The sequence below is a fragment of the Primulina tabacum genome, chromosome 13 (genome assembly GCF_025594145.1).
Source record: "Primulina tabacum isolate GXHZ01 chromosome 13, ASM2559414v2, whole genome shotgun sequence".
In the NCBI taxonomy this organism is placed as follows: Eukaryota; Viridiplantae; Streptophyta; class Magnoliopsida; order Lamiales; family Gesneriaceae; genus Primulina; species Primulina tabacum.
In genome coordinates this window covers 23547125-23557166 of record NC_134562.1, presented here as the reverse complement: position 1 = coordinate 23557166, position 10042 = coordinate 23547125, and positions in this window count along the sequence as shown.

Below are 10042 nucleotides of genomic sequence, written 5' to 3'. Positions count from 1 at the left end.
GATGACCCTTGGAATTTCAGAAAGGTGACAGAGTATTTTTGAAAATATCTCCCTTTAGAGGCACTGTTCGATTTGGCATGCGAGGTAAATTATCTCCTCGATATGTTGGTCCATACGAGATTCTTGATCGAGTTGGGGATCTTGCTTATCGACTGGCATTGCCATCATCTTTATCTGCCATTCACGATGTATTTCATGTTTCTATGCTGAGAAAATATGAACCAGATCCATCACATGTACTTGCACCTGATGAGGTTGAACTTGATCCTTCTCTTTCCTATGTTGAACAACCTGTTTGCATTATGAATCGAAAGGAAAAGATATTGCGAAATAAATCGATTCCGTTTGTTCGAGTACAATGGACACGACATGGGGTGGAGGAATCGACGTGGGAATTGGAAAGTAAGATGCAAGAATCATATCCGCATTTATTTGATTCTATGTCATCTGTTCCATTGTATTCAATGTATACTGATCCGTTTACTGATTTTAGTTTTGATATGTACTATAACTGGTGACATATGTATGTTTGCCAATGTTATGTATATAGAAGTGTTTGAGATTTCGAGGATGAAATCTTTTAAGTGGGGGAGAAATGTAAGGACCGTGTATCGTATTATCGTAAATCTTATGTTGATTATCGATAATTTATGAAATTGTCATGTGATTATGTATTTGATGTATATTATGACAATGGAATTGAGAAAATGAATAGTTAATATGAATTGACGTTGTAAGAGCTCGAGTGGAGAAGCCGGACGCCAACATAATACCAAAACCAACATTTGGTACAGAACATGTGGCGCCTGGACGGTAGAAAATGACCGCCCGAGCGCCAGTGTTGAATAAGGTATGTTCTCGGACAGAACATGCCGCGCCCGAGCGGTAATTTGTGACCGCCCGAGCGCGGTGCAATTGTAATCAGGGACAGAATGTCTCGCGCTCGGGCGCGAGAATTCTACCGCCCGAGCGCCGAAGGCGATGGGATAAGAATAAGTTCTTTTCTTTCTTTCCTCCTTCATTTATTTTCAGTAACTTCGAGAGACACGAGAGATTTTGATTTTCTTTCGTCCGAATCGACTTCGAAAAGCTGTCTAAACACGAAACAAATTATATATTTGTGATATTCGCGTCGAGGGCTTCTGACTGAGGTAATTTTTTTCTGGTTCCAGCAGATCTAAATATCAAAGTGCTGGAATAGCGTGTATTTGAAGTTGAAATTCCTATATATAGTAGAATAACTGACAATAAACTCATATTCGAAGTCGGAATTGAATTATGATATTTTTTGGATTTGATATGAATTGTTGAAGTTTCAAATGATTTTTGAAACCCATATTAATGACTTTGGATTATGTTATTGATTGGAATAAGTATTTTATTGATGTAGATAAAGTATTTTACAGATATCTTCAGGCTACATCAACTGGAAACAAAGAATTGAGGTTTGTTGCGACCGGGTAACATACGACATGTATCTGTATTATATGATATATGTTGGATTGGTTTGATTGATTGAAATGAGAATACATGTCTATATGCCTTATTTGTTGAGTTTATGTGGCATACATGACATTGTGATTTGAATATCGATGTATAAAATAAATGTTTTGTTAACACACATCGTTTGATGCATACATCGATACATGACATGCACGTTGAGCTATGATCCTTGGATACCCTGATATGATTTGATTGGATTCTGGGGTTTGTGAACACAATGATATGTTTGGTATTATATGACCCTTAAAACATAGACATTTGTGGCCCCGACGATTGATATGGGATTTGGGATTTGATGGCGCTTCATCGACGCTATCATACGAGTATCCCTTATTGAGGCCGGTGTGCCAGCTCGAGCATTGATTTGATAGCGATTCGTTTGATTCTGACATGTGCTCATTGGATGGGCATTTGACCTGATACCTCCACGACATACATGCATTGCATACCATATATCATTGTTTAGATATCTGTGGTATATATGATGGTTGTTCCATACGGAGCTTTGCTCACCCACAAGGGGGGCTGTTGTTGTCTTTGTGTGTGGACAATGGCAGGTACTCCAGGGTATCAGGAGACCGGAGAGGGTACTTCTGGAGGGAGTCACAGTTTGAGTTGAGGTTTATATTTTGTTCCCAGTATATATATATGTATTTTTATACCGGGGCATGTCCCGAGTATATGAGTTATTTGTATATGATTGGTTTTGATTACGTGCGGGCATGTTTATGATGTGAGATTAATACTATTTTTAGTATTTACGAAACGTCCTGTCCTTTTTATTGCTTTAAAAGTACTAGAAATTTTTTTTTTTAACACTCAATTTTCGGCCATGTACCTTTCTCACATGAAAATATTTTTATAAAATATTTTACCCTTTAAAATTAAATATTAACCAACTAGAATTTTAAAAACCAAGTACAATAGTGATAAAATTAAATTGTCGCATATTTTACCAAACCTAAAAAGCAATAATTTGAAAAGAATAGCCCATACTAAACCTCTCAAAAATCTCTCAAATGCATAAATAAGTAATCTTAAAAATCTTTAATCATAAAGTATGAGTCAAAAGTCATCATGCGGAAAAAGTAGAAGCGCTGGTCCTCGGGTTGTGTGCGCCTTCAGTCCAGTCAAATCACCCGTCAAGTCCTCCCTCAAACTCACCTGCATCCATCATACCTAGTGAGTCTAAAGACTCAAAACACCATCATCTTTATAGCAAGTAATACGTAATACAGTCAACATATAACAGTGAAAAATATTTGTACTTAAAATATCGTTTTCATGAAGATGCATAAACTTCAAACATGAACATTTTCGTGAACCTTTTATGATGCATGAACTTTAAATAGGAACATTTTCATAATGATGCGTCAACTTTAAGTATAAACATTTTCATGACATGTATAACATAAACCTAACCTTTTCTTTTTTCCTCAACATGACATGACATAAAACCTTTTTAACATGATCATAAACATTTTCTTTTCCCTTTTTGTTGAATTCATATCGTTAATTGTGACGTTCCTGACATGACATGACATGAAAATCGATGGATCCATCTATGTGAAACCGCAGTACTGGGCGGCGGGGCACACCAGCAACACTCTCACCGGTCAACTGGGCCCTGGTCTATCATGATTGAATAGAAATACGATCGTCGAGGTTCCCTCGGGGGCCTTTTCCCATAAATGGATTCCATCTAGGGCCTTTTCCCCTCACGATATTCTCATTCTTCCGTTACCACAAAACCGTTACCACATATTCGCAATGATGGAAACACGATCGTCGGGCTCCCACTGGGACCGTCACCCTCACGACATCACAATCATTAACGAATTAGTCACAATCACTTCACTTCCTTCAACATTTACATTCTCACCACTTTATAAAAATCATACATAACATAACATTTTGTTTTTGAAACCAAGCATGCAACATGTCTTTTAACTGTCTTCCTTAAATCATAAAAATCTCTTAGACATTTAAAAATCATAATTTAATCATGAACATTTCATAAACATTTAAAAATAACCATAATATCATAAAAATAGCATTTAGGGCACTGCCATGACCTTTACTAATTTCTAGGTGTAAAAAGACCGTTTTACCCATAGACTCGACATTTACGTTTTCGACTTTTATCCTGATTTCATGACTCTAACATGTCCCAAATAATTATTTAAGCCTACATGAATTTTTTTCGTAATTTTATTTAGCATAAATATTACACTTTTTCATTCATCTTTAATTAATTGTTTTGACGGTGTTTTAATCCCGAAAAATCCCAAACATTAATATAAAATTCCTAAACTCTAAATTTAGTCTTTTTATATTATTTTAGCCCTTATGGACCACGACTCGACCCCCGCGAGCCGTTTTCCAATTTTTTCTTTACTTAAAACACCCTATTTGACACCTAAACTTCGACCCCGAGCCAACTTCTGATTTTCACGAGTTACCCCCGAACCATGTTGATCCAAAACTTGACCAACATCCTAAAGTACCCTACTGGACCCTTAGACCACTAAGGAACCCCTCCTAAACCACAAAACGTGAGCCCCCACTAACCCCCTAAGCTGGCCGAGAGTTTTACTTGTGCATGGACTCCATGTTTGCGGACTTGTGGACCTAGCCGGCGCTCCAAACCCTGAACCAACCTCTAGGACACCTACCTAGGACCCTAAGGACTCGTCCTCACCCAGCCCCTGAGCCCTGGACCGAGCCCTTCCCTCCCAGCAAGCAGCGCACCCCCTGCACAAAATCTGTGCGTGCGCGCGGGTAGGAGTATTTGTGTATCAGGACTCCTCCCAACCCTCAAACCCGAGTCCTAGCTTGGCTAGGACTCTAGTCTACACTTAACCAAGTCCCTAGCCAGCCCTGAACCCAAGCCAAGGCCAGCCCTCCCCCGTATGTATGAAACCCGTGCCCTCCCCACTTGACAGCAACTCGCGGTTGCTTGATCCCATGTTTCTGTCGTGAGTTTTGGGGTGGTGTGAGACTCTGATACACATAAAATATTTGCTTGATATTCACTTACTATCATGGCAGCCCCTTTCATGCATGAACAATTTATTGCATCAAAAACATCATGAATTCGAAACTTATGAGAGCAATATGCCGAAAATACAAAAAAATAAATCATGTTCTTTATGCATACAATATTTAAATAATATTATGATATGATGGATGAGAAAAGGAGATGTATGGCGTGCCTTTGCGTTATATACGCTCGAATATCCGTTGACGACGAAGAACGGGACGCGACGATGGCTTGATCTTGCTTGCCCTTTCGAACACCCTCTCCAAATTGTATGTAGTGCCGTGCAAGGGGGTGGGGAGTGTTTTAAGAAAATAAAATTGAGTGGTGGCCGATTATTTTACGTTCTAGAATAGGGTTTAGTATATTTTAATACTTTAAATACTACTAAATCACCTTTAAGACTTATTAGTCCTATTAAGCCATCTAATAGGGTCCATTATTCTAATTAGGACATAATTAAAATATTAACAAAGTTTTTCTTTTAGCAAATATGTGAATTTATTAGCCGGGTTGCCAAAAAGTTCATATTTTAGTTGAAAAACCAACACCGATAAAATTTACGTCCCAGCGTATAAAATCACCTCTAAACCCCCTATTTTCAAAAATACTAAAAAGCAACACCCATATTTTAAATAATTAAAAATAATTATTTAATAAAAAAAATTTCTATTTTTCAGCCCTCGGTCCCCGTTCCTCGATCGTCACTTGAATATTCCTTAAAAAATACAATTTTTATGCAATCATGGAGAAAAATATATTTTAAATATGCAAGTATGCAAAACATAATTAATTCATGCAATTAAAACATTTAATTAAAATACAAAAGAATTTAATAATTGCATGCACGTGATTTACGTGGACTTTAAAATTTTCGGGGCGTTACAATCTTCCCCCCTTAAACTGAATTCCGTCCTCGAAATTCACTTATCCTAGATAACCCAAAGTTTAGGCTTAGTTCTAATATCCCAAAAATTAATTCGACTAGTAACCATGAATCATAAATATTTTCTTAGAAAATCTACGTGTCCCAAAGCATTCATAATATTCATGATTAACTTATAGCCCAAAAAGTAAAATGTCAATACTAAAACCCAAAAATCATCGTCGTCCAATTCCACCACAAAGCCAACATGCCTTGAAATCAAATAATTTCTTATTTCATATCGTATCATGTATAAAAATCATGAAGCATCTAATCTTTTAGCATAACAAAGTCATGCAGGGTAAAAATCGTTTGCCATGCAACCTTAAACATAACGTCAATCAACTCCAAAATGTGTATGCACATGTAGCTTAAACATTTAGATCATGTAAACATGTAGGTACCATCACATAAATCATATAAAGCATGTAAAACTTACAACTTTGAGGCTTGACGTCTGATCTTTCTGGCGCTGATGGTGGCACAACCCTTTACAGGAACCATTGCTATGATACCAACTGAAACGTCCTGTCCTTTTTATTGCTTTAAAAGTACTAGAAATTTTTTTTTAACACTCAATTTTCGGCCATGTACCTTTCTCATATTAAAATATTTTTATAAAATATTTTACCCTTTAAAATTAAATATTAACCAACTAGCATTTTAAAAACCAAGTACAATAGTGATAAAATGAAATCGTCGCATATTTTACCAAACCTAAAAAGCAATAATTTGAAAAGAATAGCTCATACTAAACCTCTCAAAAATCTCTCAAATGCATAAATAAATAATCTTAAAAATCTTTAATCATAAAGCATGAGTCAAAAGTCATAATGCGGAAAAAGTAGAAGCGCTGGTCCTCGGGTTGTGTGCGCCTTCAGTCCAGTCAAATCACCAGTCAAGTCCTCCCTCAAACTCATCTGCATCCATCACACCTAGTGAATCTAAAGACTCAACACACCATCATCTTTATAGCAAGTAATACGTAATACAGTCAACATAAAACAGTGCAAAAATATTTGTACTTAAAATATCGTTTTCATGAAAATGCATAAACTTCAAACATGAACATTTTCGTGAACTTTTATGATGCATGAACTTTAAATAGGAACATTTTCATAATGATGCGTCAACTTTAAGTATAAACATTTTCATAACATGTATAACATAAACCTTAACCTTTTCCTTTTTCCTCAACATGACATGACATAAAACCTTTTTAACATGATCATAAACATTTTTTTTTCCCTTTTTGTTGAATTCAGATCGTTAATTGTGACTTTCCTGACATGACATGACATGAAAATCGATGGATCCATCTATGTGAAACCGCAGTACTGGGCGGCGGGGCACACCAGCAACACTCTCACCGGTCAACTGGGCCCTGGTCTATCATGATTGAATAGAAATACGATCGTCGATGTTCCCTCGGGGGCCTTTTCCCATAAATGGGTTCCCTCTGGGGCCTTTTCCCCTCACGATATTCTCATTCTTCCGTTACCACAAAACCGTACCACATATTCGCAATGATGGAAACACGATCGTCGGACTCCCACTGGGACCGTCACCCTCACGACATCACCATCATTAACGAATTAGTCACAATCACTTCACTTCCTTCAACATTTACATTCTCACCACTTTATAAAAATCATACATAACATAACATTTTGTTTTTGAAACCAAGCATGCAACATGTCTTTTAACTGTCTTCCTTAAATCATAAAAATCTCTTAGACATTTAAAAATCATAATTTAATCATGAACATTTCATAAACATTTAAAAATAATCATAATATCATAAAAATAGCATTTAGGGCACTGCCATGACCTTTACTAATTTTTAGGTGTAAAAAGACCGTTTTACCCATAGACTCGACATTTTACGTTTTCGAATTTTATCCTGATTTCATGACTCTAACATGTCCCAAATAATTATTTAAGCCTGCATGAATTTTTTTCGTAATTTTATTTAGCTTAATATTAGACTTTTTCATTTATCTTTAATTAATTGTTTTGACGGTGTTTTAATCCCGAAAAATCCCAAACTTTAATATAAAATTTCTAAATTCTAAATTTAGTCTTTTTATATTATTTTAGCCCTTATGGACCACAACTCGACCCCCGCGAGCCGTTTTCCAATTTTTTCTTTACTTAAAACACCCTATTTGACACCTAAACTTCGACCCCGAGCCAACTTCTGATTTTCACGAGTTACCCCCGAACCATGTTGATCCAAAACTTGACCAACATCCTAAAGTACCCTACTGGACCCTTAGACCACTAAGGAACCCCTCCTAAACCACAAAACGTGAGCCCCCACTAACCCCCTAAGCTGGCCGAGAGTTTTACTTGTGCATGGACTCCATGTTTGCGGACTTGTGGACCTAGCCGGCGCTCCAAACCCTGAACCAACCTCTAGGACACCTACCTAGGACCCTAAGGACTCGTCCTCACCCAGCCCCTGAGCCCTGGACCGAGCCCTTCCCTCCCAGCAAGCAGCGCACCCCCTGCACAAAATCTGTGCGTGCGCGCGGGTAGGAGTATTTGTGTATCAGGACTCCTCCCAACCCTCAAACCCGAGTCCTAGCTTGGCTAGGACTCTAGTCTACACTTAACCAAGTCCCTAGCCAGCCCTGAACCCAAGCCAAGGCCAGCCCTCCCCCGTATGTATGAAACCCGTGCCCTCCCCACTTGACAGCAACTCGCGGTTGCTTGATCCCATGTTTCTGTCGTGAGTTTTGGGGTGGTGTGAGACTCTGATACACATAAAATATTTGCTTGATCATCACTTACTATCATGGCAGCCCCCTTTCATGCATGAACAATTTATTGCATCAAAAACATCATGAATTCGAAACTTATGAGAGCAATATGCCGAAAATACAAAAAAATAAATCATGTTCTTTATGTATACAATATTTAAATAATATTATCATATGATGGATGAGAAAAGGAGATGTATGGCGTGCCTTTGCGTTATATACGCTCGAATATCCGTTGACGACGAAGAACGGGACGCGACGATGGCTTGATCTTGCTTGCCCTTTCGAACACCCTCTCCAAATTGTATGTAGTGCCGTGCAAGGGGGTGGGGAGTGTTTTAAGAAAATAAAATTGAGTGGTGGCCGATTATTTTACGTTCTAGAATAGGGTTTAGTATATTTTAATACTTTAAATACTACTAAATCACCTTTAAGGCTTATTAGGCCTATTAAGCCATCTAATAGGGTCCATTATTCTAATTAGGACATAATTAAAATATTAACAAAGTTTTTCTTTTAGCAAATATGTGAATTTATTAGCCGGGTTGCCAAAAAGTTCGTATTTTAGTTGAAAAACCAACACCGATAAAATTTACGTCCCAGCGTATAAAATCACCTCTAAACCCCCTATTTTCAAAAATACTAAAAAGCAACACCCATATTTTAAATAATTAAAAATAATTATTTAATAAAAAAAATTTCTATTTTTCAGCCCTCGGTCCCCGTTCCTCGATCGTCACTTGAATATTCCTTAAAAAATACAATTTTTATGCAATCATGTAGAAAAATATATTTTAAATATGCAAGTATGCAAAATATAATTAATTCATGCAATTAAAACATTTAATTAAAATAAAAAAGAATTTAATAATTGCATGCACGTGATTTACGTGGACTTTAAAATTTTCGGGGCGTTACAATCTTCCCCCCTTAAATTGAATTCCGTCCTCGAAATTCACTTATCCTAGATAACCCAAAGTTTAGGCTTAGTTCTAATATCCCAAAAATTAATTCAACTAGTAACCATGAATCATAAATATTTTCTTAGAAAATCTACGTGTCCCAAAGCATTCATAATATTCATGATTAACTTATAGCCTAAAAAGTAAAATGTCAATACTAAAACCCAAAAATCATCGTCGTCCAATTCCACCACAAAGCCAACATGCCTTGAAATCAAATAATTTCTTATTTCATATCGTATCATGTATAAAAATCATGAAGCATCTAATCTTTTAGCATAACAAAGTCATGCAACCATGCAGGGTAAAAATCGTTTGCCATGCAACCTTAAACATAACGTCAATCAACTCCAAAATGTGTATGCACATGTAGCTTAAACATTTAGATCATGTAAACATGTAGGTACCATCACATAAATCATATAAAGCATGTAAAACTTACAACTTTGAGGCTTGACGACTGATCTTTGTGGCGCTGATGGTGGCACAACCCTTTACAGGAACCATTGCTATGATACCAACTGAAACGTCCTGTCCTTTTTATTGCTTTAAAAGTACTAGAAATTTTTTTTTTAACACTCAATTTTCGGCCATGTACCTTTCTCACATGAAAATATAAAATATTTTCCCCTTTAAAATTAAACATTAACCAACTAGCATTTTAAAAACCAAGTACAATAGTGATAAAATGAAATCGTCGCATATTTTACCAAACCTAAAAAGCAATAATTTGAAAAGAATAGCTCATACTAAACCTCTCAAAAATCTCTCAAATGCATAAATAAATAATCTTAAAAATCTTTAATCATAAAGCATGAGTCAAAAGTCATAATGCGGAAAAAGTAGA